The 22143-nt window shown below is 41.0% G+C and overlaps 1 long non-coding RNA gene across 1 annotated transcript in view; it reads right to left on the bottom strand.

Annotated features, from left to right (window-relative positions):
- LOC112993343 (uncharacterized) overlaps positions 1-19221 on the bottom strand; it is a 43670-nt gene extending 24449 nt beyond the window's left edge. The window contains exons 1-2 of the long non-coding RNA XR_003261707.2: positions 19104-19221; positions 18601-18735 (exon numbers count right to left, since the gene is read on the bottom strand). This is a non-coding gene — a long non-coding RNA (uncharacterized LOC112993343). The remainder of the gene's footprint in view (positions 1-18600; positions 18736-19103) is intronic.
- Positions 19222-22143: the final 2922 nt, after the last annotated feature.

Consider the following 22143-nt stretch of genomic DNA (forward strand, 5'->3'; position numbering starts at 1 on the left):
TTAATCTTCACGGAGCTCTGCAAATCGTGTCACTTAGAATCACTCTAAACAACTCCAGCATAATTAAGCCAATGCCTCTGGCTTTATGCTCTGGTCTCAGCTACTTGGGTTTTGCAGCTGCTTCTAGGTTTAAAATATTTGCAGGAAACTTTGCTGGAGCTGGTAGCAGAATACACGTTCAAGCTGATGTCTGCAGTAAGCAGCTTGGTGGAAGCAGGCAACAGGCAGGCTGTTGAGATGACTTGTGGAAAAACTTCAAGCCTGATGAAAACTCACCGTGTACTTTCCAAAAGCAAAACCCCAGCTAAACCTCACTGGCCTCGTGGTCTGACCTTTCTTGCTTTGCAAGCATCATGAAATGCAGGGGAGACGGTGAATTGTCTGACCACTGCCTGCAGAGCTGCCCTGCAGCCCTAATTGCTGGTGAGGTGGTGACAGAGAGGAGACATGGGGCTGAGTCACTCTCTGAGTTGCTTGCAGTATCAAGCTGCGGTTCAGTGGGAGCCTTGGTGCATCACAGCTTCACTTCAAGTGGTGTCTTCTCGTCATTTTCAGTTATGCCAAGTGGTTTGTAAGGGCTGTAGTTTTTTCCCCTTTCCCAGGAAGGGAGGAGAGTGACTGCACTGCTACTCCGTCACAGCCTCAGCACCTCTAATGAAAGCAAACCAGAGGTCAGGCATAGTTTGTACGAAACACCAGAGTGCTTTCTCTCTGTCCCCCCACCGCCAGGCACTGATAGCACATGTGTGTTTCACAGATCTGTGCCCAACTCATCCGTTAGCAGCCACTCCTCTTCCCCCAAACTGCTGAACAAACGTGACTTATGCTCTCCCCGCTTTAAGTATTACTGCACCAGTCCAGCGTTGACACATCAGCTATCCCTAAAGAGGTGACACTGCCTTGTTTAACTTCAACTTATTTCACTTTATCTAGAATAATCATTTTCCCTGACAGCTTTTTTTTGTCTTTCCTCCACTCTTCACCTCATCCCGAAAAGGACTGTAGAGGGATTTATTTCCCAGCTGTGCAGAAAAGGGAAGAGAGCAAAACAATGTCAACTGAAAGATGACATTGCATTTACTGAGTGGTAAATGCAGATGAAATGCTGCTGTTATTATTGGATGGGGGAAGGGAAAGCTTACTCTGTCTATACCAGTATAGTCAACTGCGATATCACAAATCTAACAGCATTTTGTGTTACAGTATAGAGCATGTTTTGCTCAAAATCCCAAAGACCAAAGGGCTGAAACAGGAGGAAATGTTTCTCACTTCTGGAAAGATCCCTTCATCCTGCATAGACTCCTGGATGAGAGCTCCTTGTTTGCGTTGGAGTTAGAAGAAATTCAGTCTTATGCTGATGGGATTCGCACGACAAAGAACCAGAAAACAGCAGGGTCACAATAGAAGGGAGCTAGTGGAAAGGCAGTGTGTGCTGTTCATCAATATGTGAAGCAGCAAGCAGACAAAACTGGGGAAAACTGATCTGCACTTACTGTTGTAATTCTGCCTTGAATAAATGCAGGGCCTATTTAATTCTGATTTATACTGAACTCTGCCTGACCTGAAACTTGTACCTTTTTCTCTTGTTCCAAGTTTCACACTAGGATAACATCAGGGAAATGAGAGTACAACCAGCCTCCATTTCAACCAATTCTTTCTCCCCACTCCTTGGGTAAGATCTACCTCAGCAGAGGGGATGCTTGGCTAAGGGTTTAAGTGCTCAGCTGGGATTTGACTACTTGTCTGAGGTCAGTTCACAGTCTGTGCTTCAAGACAACTAGCAGGATCTGGGTTGATATCACTTCAGTCAGAGCCTTCCCTCCCTGTCCTAAAATGGGACAGTCACTCCTCAGTTTCTCCCCTTTTGTCAGCCTCATCATATTGCTCCAGGTGCTTTGCAGGGACTGTCTTGGTCAGGAGTGTAGGACATCTCCATAACCTTGATACAAAAACGAATCATCATTTTTTGTTGAGATGTCAGTACACAAGGGCAGGTAGGTTCAAATGGAGGTGGCTCAGCACCAGTGCAAAGGAGCTCACTGGAAGGCCGTATCACACCAGCTGAAGGTGTCCCTGATGTATTGCTCTACTTCCAAAATGACTTGCTTGTCTTTAAAACAGCACCAATTCCCAGAAAACTGCACGTGGCTGTGGCTAAAATACCAAGAGTGTGATTCTGTCTCTGGGATTTGCTGCCTTCATGCTGCGCTCCAGCTGTGCTTTCATGGTAGATGACATCAGCAGCACTGTTCAAGCCCAGCATATAATATTCTCAAAGCAACACAGAAACTAATTAATTCCAAGTGTGCCCCTTATTTCCTGACACAGCTTGTATTTGACTTTACTTGTGCGCATTCAGGAACCCAGCCTTCTTCTTTCTCCTCATCCTAAGTGGTCTTGAAGTAAGCAACATTACATAAACATGCAAGGTTGTATATATTCCCTGCTCACTGCATGGGATTTTTGCAGTGTGGATTTCATTAAGGTCAAAGGGGGTGTGGCAACAGTAAAACTGGCACTGAGTAATAAAATTAACATATTCTGCCTTGGTAGTCCTTGTGCAAGCCAAAGCTTTTAGAGGGATTTACCACTAAATTCAACATTCCAGAAAGAGTCCTTTAATTTTGCATGTGTAAGTAGAGCACTTTGGAAATTTCATAGCCTGACTACACACAATTTGCGTACACACCAATGGGGAAACAAAAATCAGGAGACATCAATCTCACAGCAATTCTGAACACCTTTGATCAAAACCCAACAGAATCAGTAAAAAGCCTTTACAGAAAGTGCATTAATGCCTAGATCACATTCTAAAAATCAAACCCAGCCAATACTGAATCCTTTTTAGGGCTTATCTTAGGTTACATCAGTATAAACTATGCTTAAGAAAAGCCAAATATTTCACAAAGGAGTTTTACCTGTTTTAATATAATAAAAAATGGATTTGGTTAAATTGATGTAATTTCACCAGGTAAATAGTGTGGCACCAGGACCCTGAGTTGATTGCCAGTCATCAAAAACGGCAAGCTTCCTACCCCTTCTGGAGCACAACCCTCAGCTGTGAACCCATCTCTGCCCACCCAGCTCTTTCCTGAACTCTCCAGACAGCTGTAGCACTAGCCCACACATTGTGGCTGCCACTGTAGCCTTCATAATGCCATGCGGCAGGTGGCAAAGGCAGTTAATAAATATGCTTCAAAATTCGGGTTGAAAATGGAAAGAGAAATATTGATTTGACTTAAATGCTCTCTTTTTTGAAGCTTCTACTGTTCGAAGTGGTGGAGAAAAGCTTAAAAAATGTGAATGAAGTGCTTGCTACAGGGTTCACAACTGTGTAATAGACAGAAAAAACCCACAACACCGTACCAAAGGTTTTTGTTTGGCCTGTTTTCTCTTAAGCTGAATCCAGCCATTCTGAAGGATCTAATTCAGGAACCGAGGGGATTTTGGAACAAGACTACTGCAGTACATCATCTGACGTGACTTCAGTAGTTGAAGTGCATGAGAGTTTTTTTGTGGGGTAAGTCTGTGAAGAAACTTTAATCTAGATCACCAAGAATGGAGCCTAGAGTTTTCCTGCAATTTTTAGGTGTTCTCAATGTCATGGTCTGGGATCATTCTGCACTGTACAGTACTGATGCATCCTTCTATATAAATCATTCCACTTAAGATTACTTTATAACTTTTGAGTTCAAACACTGATCTTCCATCCCCCACAACTGCTGTGCTCCAAGCCATCTGTAAATTCAGTGAATTACCTCAAGCTATTAGCTGAAGTTTGTCTCCCTCCAAATAATTAATGGAAAGGAGGGAAGAGATGTTTTCCAGAATTCTGCTGTGAGGTAAGAGTTGGCTCTTTTCTGGAACAGATATGGCCTTAGAGGTTACCGCCCTGATGAGGCAAAGTTACTTAAGTGAAGACTCTCGGCCAAGAAAACAGTCTGCTGCACAATAAACTCTATGCCATTCAAGCATTAATGAAAGAAAAGCATGAAGTTTGAAGCCGATACTACACCATCGCCAGAAAAGATAGCATACCTTGCTCTCAGCAGCTTTTGCAGGACAAGGCATGTGAATGCTAAATATATCGGTCAGCACTGGACTCTGGTAATGAGTCAGCAGCATCTAAGAAATTATAACTCTTAATTGAAATTTTTAAAACTATTCCCAGTGTTGGTTGGGTTTTTTTCTTCACAGCTGACAACATAATTTGCCAACCATTTGTTCCATGTCCACCTCACGTTGCAGAGATTCCTCAGCTAGGATTTTCCTTAGATTGCAATCCCAGGAGTTCCCTCTATTCAGTAGGAATAGGACCATCTAGCACAGCAAGGTCTGATCCCCTGACTAGGACTCTAACCCAGTACAAACATAAATAGTGATAGTAGGAATATTGCAGGATTCTCTGTGAGGTGAAGAAAGAAGTCTGAAAGAAACTTCCTTTCTCTCTCTCTATTCTACTAGATTTATCAATAGCCTTGTAAAATATATTGATAATTTATTTAACTATAGAGACACAGGCCAAAATCACATCTTTCATATCCAGTTAGGTAGTGCATGAAGAGCATGAACCAGCCCCAATGGAGGATTGGCTTCTCAGTATACAGCCATAAATTAGGCATCTAAGGGGTTAATTTGCAGAAAAAATTGAAATTGCCACCTATGGATTTAGAAGTGTGACCTCCAGGCTTGTCACAAGGAAGTGGTCTAAACATTTGAGGGAGCCAAAAACACATGGTGACAGCAGAGATTAAAGTGGAAGTAACTGAGGCAAACACAGCAAGTACTTCTGTGCACTTTCCAAAGCTGAAGAATTCAGTGCATTCAGCATTCTGAGGGAGCACATATGTGATATCTAAGGTTTTACTGCACTTTCGCATTTACATTATTTTTTTATTCCAAAATTACTATTGCATGAAACCCTTACACAACCAATACACACTTACATTGTCTTGTGTTCAGTCTTCCATGAGTGTAATCAGGCCCTAGGCTATGTGGTATATTAAAATCTTTTCGGGCTTACTCCCTTCTCCCTTTATTTTTCCATTTTTGCTGATGCTATGAGGTTTTTTTTCCCCTGGAATCCTGTTATTTTTAATTAATATGAATAGTTTCAGTGTATCCTTTCTCAAATAATGCAGACTATCTAAAGAATGTTCGAACAGCTATTTTAATTCACTTCCTTTATCCCTATTGTAGTTGGAGCATTCTTTGAGCCACTTCTGAAATTCCTAGCTAGTGCTTTCCTGCTTCAATGTTTTGCTCTATTTCTTTGAGTGTTTCCTTCCTCAAGAGTTATCAGGCAGACTTTTCAAGTGTGAGGTTCGGATGGATCATATTTCTTGGTGTGCCTCCAGAAAGGACTTTCACATTATCAAGAGCCCTTTGCACTTGTACTGGAGCACACCAGTGACATCTACAAGCACCTAAGGGATATTCTATGGCAGAGTGTGCCATAGAGATGAGAGCAAACTGAAAACTTCTTGCTGATGTTCACATTCACCACCAAAATGCCACTGGTTTAGACATTTTGAGTAAACAAAGATAGCCTCCTTGTTTCCTTCAAAAGAAGCGATATGCTGCTAGGCACCACAGACGATACACTAATATAAACTACCGCACTCAGCTTAGCAGATACTTTCAATGACTTCAATAACCATTACTCATGTCCGGTCTCCCATTTTTTGTCAAAATCATTAAGTCAGTAGTAACATGTAAGCTCAATGTCAGCGTCTCCTGGGTCATGGATCACTGCTCCTGATAACCCACTTTTGGCTGCAGGCAAATGACAAACATCTATACTCTAGTTTGGTATCACTGAGTATACTGTCATGGTTTGTTGCAGGCAGACTATGTAAACACACCCTAATGATGTTGAAAAGATTTGTGGATCATCTAGCAACAGTAATAATTACCATTTTTCACTCCTTGCATAGATTCCAGATGATGTTAGCAGGCCTCTGCCTTTCAATACCTAAATCATCTTTTGCCTTTTTAAGAAGTATGAAAGAAGTAAGAAGTATGAAATTATTATATCAAATACATGCACAGCTTTCATCTGTACTAACCAACCCCACTGTATGCGAGAAATACACAAACACAACAGGGAAATTCCAAAATGTTATGTAATTCATTTACACAGTGATATAAAGCTGTATAATTAAATAAGAAATGTCTAAGGCAAAACCAGAGCCATAAAAAAAAAAAACCCTCCTGATTTTGGGCTGCCATGCAAACTGAAATTGATGAATACTTTTGCTGAAATTCAGAAACAGAGCCTAACTTTGGTCAAACATAGGCCTGTTGTCTGAGACATAGTTCATCTCTTCAAAGCACAAGCTACTGTTTGCAATGCTGAAATAAAAAAAATAGGTGCATGTTGTTGTTTGCTAAGCTTTTCTATGGGATTTTGAGCTGGTCTAAAGCTGCATTCTGGGTAAAGCTCATAGGAACTCTGGCCACATAGGAGCCATATGGCTGAAGTAATGGCTGATTACAAATTGCTGAAAATTCCAAGGACAGAGGTTTTTTCAAGCTATTAGCAGACTTCAATTCAGTTACAATTCCATCTCTGAAAATTTCGCCTGGGAATTTCATGGGCTTTCTGAATAGGTGTCATAAGGACTTCAATAATCACTGTAGTTGTTGAGAAATATGCACACTAGTGATGCTGCTTCATTAAAACCTTGATTGCTTGCAAGGATACAAGGTAAAAGGTTAAAAAAAGAATCCAGCATAGTGACTTACTGATCGAGGCTACCAAACATCTCCACAGAGTGCCTGAGAAGATGCAGCTCAGTTACAGCCCAGCTCTGGAAAACCTCACGGCTTATAGTGTAGTTATAGTCATTATGAAATGATCCTAATTATAAATTGATGGAGTTTCTTTTATGCAGGTGAGCATTCACTCTCCCACCCTGAGGCAGTCTACAGATCCCCGGCCGCAGATAGGGACCTAGCCTGGTTTTAAAGACACTGTGAGCCACTATGCTTTCTTTTAGCACCCAAGGTGCTAAAAGGTGGTCAAACCCCTGCCCTTCTGCACCACCTTCCACAAGTCCCAGAAAGTCACTGCAGCAAAATACCACAGCAGCACCTCAGGAAGCTTCCTTTCTTAAGAAGCAGAGAAACCACTGTTTCCTTCCTCCCTGCAGCCTCTAAGAGTCCTTCTGCCAGCTTCACTAGGTTTCCCTGGTGCCCCATTTCAGGGCAGGTTTCCTTACCTATCTCTTCTCTTGGGCAGGTTCCTCTGCTCACCCAGGGTTCAGTAAACTGATTCCACCCTATGCCTCAGCATCCCCCTTCCTGCTCCCAAGTACTTTATCTCCTTAAAGTTAGATAAAATCTCCCCCTAATATCTATCCTCTTTTCTCATGAAGAGAAATTTTTGGATGAATATGAAAATTATTTCCTCCCATCTCTTTCCATATTAAATGTGAAAAACAATTGATCATTGGATTGCTTTTAACATATTTGAAAGTTTATGTGCCCTTGCATCTTCTCTGTTCTAAACTAAACACTCCTAGTTGCTTACAGGTGTAGTCTAGATAACGTTTTTCTAAATCTCTTATCAGCCTTTTTATTGTCCTCTGCACATTGTCAAACTCAGGTCCATCTTTCATAGAGTGAAGAGGCCAACGCACATTCCTGCCAAGGCCTCATCAGCTCCAACTAGGAAGTTTGAGGGAATTTTTCCCAAACTGAACCTGCTTCATTTTAAATATTGTCTCTCTCGCTATTAACACCACCTTCAAACTCTCCTAAAAACGCTGGCATAAAATCAGGCTTCTTACAGTGCAGTTTAACGGGATTGTTTTTGGACAGGAAAAAACCATTGCAGGTTGCCAAAAAGCGCTCAAACCAGTTTCAAATCCTTGTTAACCCATTCATAGCAATAGGACAACTAGAATTTATGGCTGCTCAGGAAGCAAATTAATGTAGTAGTTTTGATGACAAATGGGAAGTAAATATTGTGGGCAAAATCATTTATATCTCTAAAGAAATATCCTCTCCAGCTGCAAAAAACTCACTTTCATGACCTTTTCCTTCTATCCCTTCTTGTAGGCACACAGCTGGTATTGATTAGCCGGGAGGAATGCTGTTTCTCTGCCTTGTGCAGATTTCAATGGGCCATATGAATCTGAAGTCTGCATGAAGAAGAGAATGGAGTATTCCGCAAAGATCATCAAATAATGATGACTAATGATCTATTTCCTATGTGTATGATCTATCCAGACACATCATCTGATTGACATGTCTTTTAGCTTCCCTTTTAAAATAAATGTGTTATACAGCACAGAAGACACTGGACTGACCCAATGAGAAGGTGTGTGTTATGTTTTTTTCCTCCTACAGTTGTATTAAAAGTATCAGCAAATTCAACAAATTACAGTTTTCACCACCTCAGCAATGGCTGTCTGTAGGCAAAAGTTACTTCTTTCTCCTTCTGTGTCCCCTCACAAGGATTAAGAATTTTACAGCCTTATTGACATCTTTCTGTGCTACAGACACAAAATGCCTTTAAGTATGTAAATCAGACAATTCAATACATTTCAACATGCATTTGGCTTCCATTGTGCTGTCCCTGTTTCAGCATTAAAGATGGGCTTGTGTACCTGTAATCTGATCTTGGTTTTGGCCACTACTGTGTCAGTATTTCTAACAAAAGATATTACCTTTCCCTATAAACCTTGCACTGCTAATCATCAGCAAAGTCATGCTGGGATAATATACACTTAACATCAGTAGATTCAAAGACATAATTTTGAGAAAGAGAGACAGGCAGGGAGACATTCCACATATATCTTTAATACATATGGGAATGTGTTAACCAACCAGAAGTAAACCATTCAATTATGAACATTCATTTTCTTTTGCCTCACATATGACAACAAAGTTCTTTCAGACATAAAGTATGTACTTTATGGATGGCTAATCTGAATTTGTCTTTGAAAAGGGGGAGTCAGCAGATGATGGGCGAATCCTTTTTTGGGACTGAACATATTATTAAAAAACACTCCCTTAAAAAGCATTGTTTTCAAAATTGGAAAATTTTAATGTCTATTTTATATCTGCACACTCATTTTTCATGTATTGTTTCTCATGTTCAAAACTGGAAATTATCAGAACAAAAGTATACATACTATTTTTAATTGCCAACAGGTGTAAAAAATGCCAAGTCTAAAAGTGAAAGAGTAACAAAGGAGAACTTGGGAGATAAGAAAAATAAGAGAAAAGGCAGTTTTCTACCTGCTAAATCAGAAGATGGGAGATAAGCTGAAGAATAACTAATAAATAACAATCCTGTCTTCTGTTTTTATGAAACTTCATCTTTTCTGTCACGGAAGCTCTGGGTGACTTGGAAGCCTCCCAAGAGCCTTCCCAGGGGGAGGAGCAGTCAGTTCCAAGCATCTGAGCTCTGCAAACACATCCACATCCAGTTCTGCTTTACAAAAGACTTGAGTGGGAGATCAGAGCTCACGTGTGAGCTTAATAAAGGACAGGCATATTTTATGAATCATTATTACTCTCCATTTTATTAAACCTGGCTTGGAAAGTCATGCTGAATCTCCCCAAAGATAGTTCTTTTCTGTTTTTGGAAGTAAACCACCCTACTAAAAGAATCATAATCTAGACATGGGCCAGAGTCCCAGATAAAAATTGACTCTAGCAGAGGCACGCAGTCCAAGGAATTGGTTTCTCAATGGTTACCACTGACTCTCATGTGAAACAAGCAATAGGGAACAAACCATCTTGTTAGATCATTTTATTTCTATTTTGAGTCTTAGCATTTTGTTAGTTGCTCAAGAATTTATGCAATATCAGACAAATGCTATCATATCCAAACAACAGATGACCAACCTTTTTCCAGACCAGTTTTGGAAGAAGACCCTAAGCTTATAGCTATTCGCAGAATCATCCCTTGGGAAGCAAAGGACAAACTTCAGACCTAATCACTTTTCTCAAATCTTCTCCTGAAAAGGTTGCATTGTTTCTGGTGTGGCTGTCCCTGGTCAGTGTTTGAACACTGAGAGGACGTCTTTGGTTTCCAGATTCCCTTCTCTGTCTGTTGTCCAGATTCACAGCACTGAGGAAGACTCATTTTCTTTCAAGCGCTGGACAATGTCAATCACAAAATGGAAAGATATCGCTGTCTGATCCTGCTCTTGTTCTTAATAAAAGAATTTTCACTACTGTTCCCTGTGACAGCAAAATCTGACCCTGAAATGTGCACACTTAAAATACATCTAGGGGTACCTGGACATATAAGATTCATCTGTAAGTAGAAGAGAGAGAGACACTTTTACAGGGGCACAGAGTTCATTACGTCAGACATCATATTCATGAGTAACCAAAACGAGAAGTGAAACAAACAACAAGTACATTTTAATTGTATTTCATACTTCTTTTCTCAAAACTAGAAAAATTTCAAAGGCTAATCTCACTATTTACAAAACTGCATTATTTATGAGAAGCATTATCTACTTGAAGCTGTTTCTTCTTCCTAGCAACAAGTTTGATCATGTTCCCATTGACATCAATGACATATTTGCCATTATTTCAAACTGAAATAATAATAAACTTTTGCGTGTATGTATGTTTGTGCATGCATATACACAGGCTTTTGCTCTGAACAAAAAACGATGTGTAAGATGGTAAGATGTTTAGGCACAGATCATCTACCTTGCCTAGGTATTTTATCTAATTTCACCAGAGTGTTTTAGTTTCACATAAGATAATGCTGTTTTTTCTCCAGAAATCTATGGCTATATTTTACTTACACATCCAGACTTTCAATGAGCAATATACAAATCACAGGGAAACTTATACAACTGCTCACATGAAAGCTTATGCGCCATATATAACCCTTTGACTGCACACATAATGGAGTCAGCAGTTGTGCTTAACATCCATGAGCTATGCCATAAAGCCATTTAAGGTCAAATGTATTTTCTTGTTTAGAAGCTAATCCAATTATCAGATGTCTAAGAAATACACAAGCACCTCTTCTGGGCTCCATTCTTAGAAAAAAAGTTACTGTTGTCCGTTATTTGGAGGCAGGGGAAGATGACCCCTGCCATAGGTACTGGAGAGAAGCAGCAGCTTCTTTTGGGAGAAAGAATAGCTGTGGGACAGCTAGTCCGACAATAGGAATCATCAAGCACTTTTAGAAATGAACACTGACAATATCCAAAGCCCTCTCCTAGGCCCAGTTTTACAAAATAGGAATTAAGTAACAAAGGCAGAGAGTGTGTAATTCTTTCAAGGTCACACAAATCTGGGGCAGAGCCAGAGGAGGAGTTTGCCTGAAAAAACAGACTGATAACAGTGATATTCAAGACATGCAGTGATAACAATCAGCTGCTTGCTCCTCCCTCCAAAATCTCTCAGGAAAGTAAGAAGGGGGTTAAACCAGCCTGACTGAGGGCTTTTTTCCCCCAGGTTTCTTCCTAGCATATAAAGGCAGTGAAATAAGTGATCAATGAGAAACTGAAGCATCCAGCATTATCCTTCCAGCCCCAGCTACCTAAATTATTCAAGAATGTTAGTGATGTTATTAAAAATGCTGGCTCAAGCTCATTCCTGGTGTAACTTTACCACAGCCAAAGGAGACAGAGCTGTGGAAGCTGAAACTAACTTATCATGTCCAGCTGACATAGCTAATAAGGTGGACACAGATTACTAGAAGACAGGAGTTTCACAGTTAGATCTAATGTCTTTACCATATATAAGAATAAGTAAATCTTCCTGACAGAGTGAAGGCCAAAAACATTAATTAAACTTGTATTCAAACCAGACCACTACCCCACTGCTTAGGATGAAATGCCTGCTTAGTAACAGCTTCGTTTCACTGGAAAGAGCACCTTCCCACGCTCCTCCAACAGGAATGAAACAAAACTGACAGTGCTGAGCTTTGTCTGTTTATTGGTTAATGTTAATGAGGGTTTTCACATAGAAACTATGGGTCCAAGCTGGAACTTCAGTTTTGCTGCAGACAAATCTCTGATCAAAATTATGCAAATTTCCTCTCAAATTCTGAATGAATTCTGCTTGTGGTTGTGATCTGGCCCAGGCTCATGTGAAAAAGTCAGCTCTGACTCTCCAGAATATGCTCACTGTTAAGACCTTCTCAGCACACTCATTCAGTAGTCCCACCAACTAGGAAACTGTGCCACTAAAAGAAAGAACAAATCACTTGCAATGTTGCAAGCTTTCAAGCTAGTATTTCTTTTCAGATGGTACTGTCAAACAGCAAACAAAAAGAAGTTTCACTGCAATGCAACAGAAACAGAGCTTACTTCGTAAAGGCACTGTACTGCCTTTCTTAAAAGTGATTTTGTGGAGTTATTCACAGTCAACACAGCAGCTGTACATAGCAGTTCAAAAAAAGGGAGACTAAGAGTTTACTGCCTGCCTCCACCCTTGCTTAGGCAGTGAAAACTGTGCCAGTCCTGCTGCCTGGGCGCAGTGCTGCCTCCCTCCACACTTCTGGGGCACAATGCCAGCAACACAAAATGGAAAGCTGAATCTTTTATATTTGACTATATGACTACCCTGCCCCAACACTTTCCACCAGAGCACAGCAAAACCTGGATCAAAGCACAAGGATGGATGGGCTGCCACTGTTTTGAAGTTGTTCCCGCACCCCAAACTGTAAACGCTCAGATGTCACTCCGGACTGGCCTCAGGCTCACTCCGCACCCCCCCTTCCAGGCGAATGTACCATGTCCCGGCTTTTGCAGCAGTGCTCACAGCCAACCTGGGAGGCTTAGAGCCATGAGGGACCTCTGCCCAGTTACTGTCGTACCAGACTTTGTTATCAGGACATAGTCACGGTGTAAATAAAATTTTTGCTTGTGACAGAAGTATTCCAAAAACATCCTCTGTGCCAGATCATATTTCCGTGGTTTCACTTTAAGATTAACCCACCTCACGGAGTAACTCAACCAATACCCCTTTTCACCCTGTTGAGCCTCAAATATTTTTCTCAAAAGGCTGCCCCAGTCCTGAGCCAGTCCGGAAGGACATGCAATTTGTGCAGAGGCAGAGGTGCATCTGAAGCCCTGGGGTATACTTTAAGAGCAGGCCAGCTTGGCATCTGTTTTGAGTCAATGCCTATCTGCTGTCTGATCCTAGGGTGAAGCACATGTTCAGTCCAGAAGATGAAAGGGAGAGATGCCTCTGGACAAAACTAATATTCTGTTTAAGATGAAGCTGCCTTTCTAGATGCAGCTTAGCTGGAAGAGAAGGGAGTAAGTGTGGCGAGAAACATCTGCTTATGCTGAAAATTAAATATTGGGAAAAAAAAGATTGTGTTGAAGGAGGATAGCTACTACTTCACAAAAGAACTGTCATAGGATAGATTTATATGTACTAATTTCATCCTAATTACCTGGTACTACTATGTTTGGCATGGGGGGGAATGGTTGGTCTTTTTTTTTTTTTTTTTTTCTTTTGCCATGGATGGAGCTTTAAAAACTCCATCGTGGTGGCAGGAAAATCCTGGTTTTGGCCAGCCAATCATTTAACAGGGCAACACACGTGACCTAATTTTACAGACTGCTTTGTGTTTCTTATTTAAGGTCTTGCAAATGAGTGCACATGAAGAAAAATAGCAATCAGTGGAGTAGGAGTAATCCAGTCAAGAATGAGGTTTGTTAAAGGGATGCCAAGAGTGACTAGTTGTAGCACGCATCAACTGCAAAGACAGCCCACAGAGTGGGACTCCCCTGCCAAAGGCCACATGCTGGTCACAACACTGGCCCTGGCGGTGGAGGCACTGGTTTTGTTGGGCTGCTATGGGAAGAGAGCAAGGAGCAGAGTGACTGAATGACTCCTGCTGCTAGGGCCTGCCTCTTCCCCTCATCTCCTGTGTGGGAGTACATCGTGCGCCTGGCTTTTTGAGTTCTTTTTTTTCCCCCTACAGGACTTACAAACATCCCTCTGAAACAGCAGTGGCTGCTGCCATTTGACCTACTCTGTGTCTCAGATAGCCAAAAGCAAACAGCCATTATCCTCCTTTTATAGCATTTGTTAAAAAAAAAATCTGTCTCTGCAGTGTATCTGCATGTGGAAACACCGCCTCAGGCTCCACATCCCAGCCTTGCCTCTCTTGCTTTCTGAGACCATACAAACACAACACACTTGGACAGGCTTGGTCCTGAGAGCCAGCCTGTCATTTTGAAGAGAACTTAGGCAAGATTCTTTTATGGAGCAAACAACCCCAAACTAAATAACCGACATGATGGACACAGGAATGCAGTGTTGCAGGAGGAGAATAACCAAAGGATACCTCAAAACTACTCTGCAGTATCTTGATAGACATTGCCCATTAGTACAGTCTTCCTGGAGTCTTTCTGGTTGTCCAACAACTTTGTGACTATTGTCACAGAAATAGGCCATAATCGGGCATGGCCAGAGGAGTCTTACTTGCCTTACTTCCTATTCTTTCAGCCTGTGTCAGTGTTAGACATCTCAAGCAGCCGGGACAAGAGTAAGGGTGACATTTAACATCTGCTTCTGACTGCAGGAGTGATGGCTGTTTGACTACAGTAAAGGCACATTGTCTCCTGATATTTGGTAGTTTATACTGTACCAGGTGGCCTACTGCATTGGCCGGTGTTCCTAGGATGCAGTAGGCTGAGGCTATTTAAGACTAGTGTCAGTAAGGGCCCTGACTTTTTTTTTTTTTTTTGGATTTTTGACTCTTGGTGCTATTAGGGGCTAACATTCCTATCAGAATTAGAGTTCAGTCTATGAAGAATGGTATCCCTGAAAAGGCTTGGATAAAAAGGGTTAACTGGGGCAATGACCTTGTACATGCATGGGCTTTGGCACTGTTTTTAGGTTCTTCAGGTTCATAGATTTCATGCCACAAAACCTAGGATAAGGAGTAGATTCTCCATATTAGAAATCCCCAAATTATATTACAAGCAGAGCACAACACCCGCCATACAAAGAAATTGAGGGCTGTTTGGAACAAGGGTTTCTTTATTCATTTCGAAGCTTCAGGTTTCAAAGCTTCTAGATATCATTAAATTGTGGAAGGAATAGTAAGAGAGTTAGATTAGGGTTATGTTTATTAGAAATCATTGCACTGCAAAGAAATATTAATACTTTCCTGGGGGCATTCCCTACAAGAGTGCCTGCAATACTTTAAAGTTTCAGTATCTTTAATATTATGAGACCAAGATAAGGGCTAATGCTTTCTTAAGGAAAAGTTGGAAAAGTTAAAGAGAGAAATTTGTGACTGAACTTAACATGGGTCTCTGTATCAGTTTTAGATTTGGCATTCATCTGGTAAAGCTGGGATCCATAATTAGAATTCAGTTTAAAGCTAGCTTTCTGCCTAGGAGAAATGGGCCACCAGACACAGTTGGGTGCTTCTCCCAGTATTTGTTTTAGTCCCATTTTAGATTTTGAATTCTTAATTGCCATTAAATTAAGTCTGGAATTCAGAATGTTGTTCTGCTTATTAAAAGCTCTGCAATGAACAGACAGTAAGTAGTCTACAATGGGAATTTGAGGGCTGATGTCCAAATGGCACTGTGTCTTATTTTTAGGCTTGAGGTTTCCAGCTGCCTTTAGACTAAAGCTGTATCTAGGGTTAGTATGAGGTCTGTGATTTGGTTTAAGACTGTGAGAACCAAAAATCCCAAGTGCAGTCAGTAGCAAACCTAAACACTATTTAAATACATTAAAGGTTGCTTCAGCATTTGTTTTGGGGGTCTTTTTAAATAGCTTTAAATTAAAGCAGAGCTAGCTAAGTTAACAGTTAGGGTTAGAAATTAAGCGAGGACAAAGTGTTGAGCTGCAGTTAGCTATCAGCTGAGAGTACTGCAAGGGCTGGTCCCCTTACTATCTTCAGTCCACAAATATTTAGGGACCAGGAGGCTCGTAGAGTGTTTGGGTTATGGGTAAGGCCATAGGGTTAGGGGAAAGAGTGGAGAGGATCACAAAAAGGTTTCCATGGGAGGCTGCTAGCTACACAAAGGCAAAGTCAGGTCTCTGGTTCCCCAAGAGTATCCACACACAGACGGGCAGGGCTAAGCTAAGGGTTAGAAAACACCTACAATTAGGGCCAAGAGACAGCAAGGAACATATGTATAAGCAGGTCCAGCACAGGAGCCATCCTACACTGAGGTTAACTTCTAACATGGGTTTACTCACTCCTTTTAGGTCAGACAATCATAAGGTTATGGCTAAGCTCCAGGGGTAGCATGAGGGTCCAGACTGTGAGGAATGGGCTAGTTCGGTTCTAGTAAGGAGTACATTGAGGACAGACTGTTAGACTAGGAATGCAGCTGGTCCCAGCATCCACCCACAGTTTTTTTCAGTCAGGAAGAGCTACTAAAACTGGCATTAGAAATATTGCCAGAATTTGGATTGGGAAAAAACAAAGTGCTAGAGAAGCCATAGAAAGCAAAACATGCCACCAGCCCAAACTTAGGACAGCAAAGGCCAAGGTGTTCTTTAAGCTGCAGCCAGTACTGACCCCAGCCTTTGAGGCTGAGCAGGACTCCCATGCACTTACACTCTCTGCCTAACCCTGCTCCTCAGCAGAGCCAAGAATCATTGCTCTCTGGGCCATAAAGACCAGGAGCGAAGTGAAGCACAGAAGAATCACAGAGTTCATGCTAGACTAGAGCTGTAGTAAGGATTATGGTTCAGAGCAGGAGAAACCACTGAAGTGATCAGGCCTGGTGCAAGCACTGTTCACAGGCTGCTCAAATTTTTCTCATAGTGTTTTCTGATTTTGCATATTGTCCCCCTTTTCTCCTCCCTTCTCTTTTCCTAACAGAGTACCACCATTCATCTAGGACTTAGCCTTAGGTCAAGCCTCACCCACTCCATGAACTTAAAATCTAAAAATACACAGCAACCCACGCAAGCTAACTTAGGCTTCCAGGCTTTTCTCAACCTTTTTTTTTTTTTTTCTTTTTCTTTTCTCTCAGGCTAAACTTTAACGTTAATAACAGCCCTTGTTTTAGTCACAGTCTTAGATCTGGTCTGGTGACCTCTGTGGAACCTAAACCTCGACACCATCCAGCACTGAGGATTTTTAGAAACTGAAATCTAGTTCAGTGACATTAAAGCAGAACATGACAATTCCTCCCTGGTTTCTTCCTTCATGCTGTGTCATGTTAAAGCTGAACCCTAGTCTACTGAAACCTATGAGCACCTTATCTAAAAATAGCTTGGGAATAATGGCAATACTAACTTTCAACATATCTGGTGACCTACTTTGAATATGTTCCTTTACTCAGTTATTTATCTGAGCCAACAGCTATCTCTATTCTCAATCCAAGCCATGCAACACCTGTGAAACCCAGATCTAAAAGCTGCTGTGGGACATTTGCTACCAGTCCCCAGGACACCCAGTATATAAATGAAAGACAAAAAAATTCCCTAGGGATTATTCTTTTCTCACTGGCCTAAACTCTCTTGTCATCTCACTTCTTCAGTTTCTCCAAGCCTGAATCCTAACTATAACCCCCAGATTTAGCTTATGGAGTGCTAAAAGTGGAAGATCTAAAAGTAGCCATGTAACTGATGGCTATTCCCCTTCAGCTCCATTTGGAAACTACTTCTGAACATCACCATCAGAGGTGATCATTTATTTCTAGCTGCCTAAATCCCTCCCAGAGGTTTGGCCATAGTCCTATACCACCGGTGATTTTCTGAATCCAAGAAAATGCAGATCCACACTGACGTGAGCTCTCAGAACAGGTAGCTGATCCATTCTGAATTCCTTAATTTCCCCAGATCTGTTTTTTCTGAATCTCCCTAACTCCTAACCCTAAAAGAATCCACAAAGAGTTATGACAAAATGAAAACCAAAATATTAATATACTCTTACGGCACAATCCAGCAGTGGCCCAAAATGTACTCTGGCAGCCTGTTCTTGGCTCTTTCATTCTCTTTTCCCACCCATGTTTCCCAGACTGGTCCCTAACCAGAACCAGAACTCCTGTTCTAACTTTCGTCTTAATATTAAGTCTCTTTACCCTTTGAACTCTCCTGACTAGTGCAAGTAAAAACATTAGCACCCCAATGAACATATTACCTTTTATTTCTTCATTGATTTATCTTCCCTGAAGCCCTAGTGATGATCCCAAATTCTATACTGATACTAGCTGTAATCCAGCATCATCTATAAATATAAGATATAAAAAGAGCATAGACAAAAGCTGTTGCAGCTTTTCTTCTTAATACAATATAGCAGCCTGTATTGATTTTTTTTCCATTTCATTAACCCAATTACCTGTTTCTCTGAGAAAGAAGATTAACCAGATTCTTAACACTAGCCCCACATTGAATATTCTTTGTGGGTATTCCCTCACAAGACCTGGGTTTGCACAAAGTTAAAAGGCAAAGACAGAAGGCTGAGACATCCTATTCATCCCACTAGAACGTTTTCCCACTAGGAATACTCTACCACATGTCAGAAAGGCCTTCTGGTAAGAAAGGCGGAAACATAATTGCCCTCAGGTGAACACCACCATACCACAGTGAGGGGTCAAGAGAGGTCCAGCATTGATTTTTGGATTGCTGGCCCTAGGTTTGTTAGCACCTACCAAAAACTATCCTCTCACCTACCTCTGGTGAGGCGGTCTTCCCTAGGATTACAGCGGTGCCTCGGCTGATAGCTTCTTCCCAGCCTTTGCCAGTGAGGGGTCCAGAGGAGTCCAGTATTGCTTTTTGGCTTGCTGGGCGCAGCCAGAATCTGTGACTCTGAGAACAAAGAGTTTGACACATAACCTTGAAATAATTAAACAGGCCACAACTCAAAAGAATTGCAAGTGCACAGGAAATACTATTTCTGTGATACAAACTGAGGTGTTAAATGTATTTTTAAGTTACATTCAGATAGAAAAGACACCCTGTTTTCAGATTTTCAACAGCATGTACAGTGAACAAGAATGTGGTATTGGACTGCATTAAATGATCTTTACAGCCCCTGGCAAGAGCAAGTTAGTAAATAGTTTAAAACTTAAGATCAGAAGGATTGCTTTTATAGCAGTTGTCCCAGTGAGCCATTAAATTTCACTGAAATGCTAAAATATTTCGGCTGACCCTCTCCAGCTCCATGAGCTACTCACCTAAACCTTTTGTGAATCTGACACAAGCTGCTTCATGAGGAAAAAGTAAATATGCATTTGTTCTGGATGCTAAGAAAAGGTGGTCTTCCAGATTTTCAGAGCAGGCACCAGAGAGATGATGTAGTCCAGTCACAGGAAATCTCTTTCAAATGTTCCTTCCCCCAGGACAGAAGAAAAATTGCTTCCTTTTCCTATGCCCTTGTCATCCAGAGGTCAGGGAGAAAGTCTAATGAAAGGAAAGCACCCATGGTTTATTTGCATTTACCACACTTAGCATGCTCATGTTTGGATTTGGGCCATATAGTAAGTCTTCTCTAATACCAATGCTAGAAAGTTCCCTGTATTGTCTGGACAATAACATAAACTTTTGTTTGGACAGACTTCTCATTGTGAAGAGTATTTTGAAGGAAATTTATACAGTTTCAGTTACTTCATCACTTAAGTACAGCTTACCCACCATATTTAGCAATTGTAAAAAGGTTGTGGCATTGCATACATCTGTTTGAAAAAATACATTTTCTTTTAGCAAAATGGATTGATGGAAGATTTTCAAACTAGAATCTTCTGAGAGAATGATTCAGAGTTTTTTTCATTCTTTTCTCTTGCAAACTGAGTTGAAGAAACAAGGAGATGAATTTTTGAATTTTACATTTTGAAATGGTAAATTGAAACTGAAAGGGAGTATTTACCAAGTGTACAATGTTTTGAGAACTGTTACACATGGAATTTCATCCTGGATCAGAACTGAAAATTTTCTATTGCAAGTCTCTACATAGGTTTCTTTGGTATAGTGAAACAAAATGGTCATTGGGTTATTTGTTAATCCTGGGAAGAGTAGATCCTGACTTTCTATTTGCAATGAAAATAACATCCCGCAGTTGAAGAGCCTTGTGCTATTGACATACCGCATAGGAAAATCTTTCTCCAGATTGGATAAGACTGAAAAATAAAGACCTTTGGTTTCACATGTCTTTCTGTGAAATAGACAGTTGAGTTTCTGTGCTGCCCTAGAGGCAACACCCTGTTAAGCGCTGTTCAGCACATATCCTCCCTGCACAGTCCAGGTCAGTTCAGCATGCATGACTGCCCACATGCAGACTCATATCCATCAAGTTAATATCGATGTCCAGCTCCTGGGGATTTCAGCGGGAGACAGTGGCAGATGTACCTCCATGTTTTTGGACTTCGTTCTTCACCCTGGTCTGCAAACTCTAAGCTTTTCCTTTGGGAAATTTTCTACTATGCCTGTTGTCAAATCAACAGGATGATGTCACTACAAGTGCATAACCATTTCAGATGGATTAAGATAGAACGTAAGACTGCTCTGAGGCAAAGCACTTCCTTTTGCAGATCTCAGTGCACCAGTTCCTAAGTTATAGTAGGGCTGGCATCTGGGGTTTTAGTTCAGCTGATCAGATACCCAAGATCTCTTTGTAAAATTTAAACCTGTAAGAAGAGTGGGTTTAAACTAATCCTGTTGTTTGGGTGAACTGAAATCTAAAGTTTTAGTTCAAGCCTATTTCTGTCTTTTTGTTCTGTGTTTATACACATGCACTCCAAGAAGTTTCAGATGCCCAGTAACCCAGAATGCTTACTTCAAAAGCCATTAGATTTTTCTTTCTCCTTTCTTATAATATTGTTTGTTTTACGCTATCTGATGCAGCCAAAAGATGCCCAGTATTACAAAAAGACACTGTTCTTCCAGATTTGAAAGGAAATTTAGTCATTACTAGCTTAAAGATACGAGCACATTTTCTGAAAAAAATATACACCAGACCAATAAATCTTTGTCATTTTGGTTAAGTACTTTATGAGTCAGACATCTGGTCCTAACTGGATGCCTCTACATAAGCTCTCTTTGTTCAGTGGGCTGAAACGTTCTCAAGGCTGTTTGTAAAGACCGTGCAGAGCAAACCTTTTCTCCATCTGGGATAAGAAAATTACGCAGGAGATGAAGTTCCTTTTGCTGATGTCATATAACACAACCCACAGGGGACACTTCTTTGAGATTATCCATACATATCTTTCTAGTTTGGATTATTATCTTCTCCAAGTAATATAATACCAAAAAAAAAAAAAAAAAAAAAAAGTGAGAAAAACCTATGGAAAGGATTTCATTCAGGAATGGAAGCTTTTCTCTAATGATCCCCAGAGTGGATTCAATATCAGCGACTTCTCAGTGTTTTCAAGGCAGAAACTAACAATGATAAAGATGACAGAGGTACCCCACCAAGTTTACTGAAAGAACTATTTTGATTCAAAACACTTTGGCTGCATTTATAAACCACTTACTGGAGCCTGATTTCCGTTGCTTTGATGTCAATGTGCTTAGTTTGAAACCTAATGTAAATCAAGTCCCCTTTCAACCCCAGGAAACGTGGGGAAGATGCCAACAGAGTGAAGTTCCTTAGAGGCCTGTTTGGGAAGAAGTGCTGCTAGACATTGATGTGTAGAGAACCGGTCACTGCTGCTCTGGATGGGTGGATGTGAATGGCTACATGGGTAAGAGCGTCTCAGTGAAATTTAGCTTTCAGTATTTGAGCCAGAACTCTGGAGAAAAGTTGAGGTATCAAAACTGAGCGTTGAGAAGACTGATGTACTCTAGCTTGGGAATTGGACCTTGCATCTCTCAACAAAATTGCAAATCCTAACTCTAGCCCCAGCTTAGCAGCTCTTGTGAAACGTTCTCATGAGTATATCCAGATTGTGATAGCACCTGCCAAAAATTATCCCCTCACCTACACATGGTGAGGTGGTCTTCCCTGGGATTACAGTGGTGCCTAGGTTGATAGCTTCTTCACAGGTTTTGATAGATCCAAAATTCACCCTCACCCAAGCCTTTGCACAATTATAGCTTTTACCAAATAATCTCTAACAGCCAGAGTATGGTGACAGCTGAAAGAGCTGAAATGAATACAAGGACGTTCTGGCCCAGGCTGCAGGCATTTCATGGAAGAATTGTCCAGAGAGCAGGAGTACGTTTAACAGTTGCAGCAAACAACTACTGGGCATGCTGACCCACTGTGCAACAAATCAGAGT

The sequence above is a fragment of the Dromaius novaehollandiae genome, chromosome Z (assembly GCF_036370855.1).
Source record: "Dromaius novaehollandiae isolate bDroNov1 chromosome Z, bDroNov1.hap1, whole genome shotgun sequence".
Taxonomy (NCBI): Eukaryota; Metazoa; Chordata; class Aves; order Casuariiformes; family Dromaiidae; genus Dromaius; species Dromaius novaehollandiae.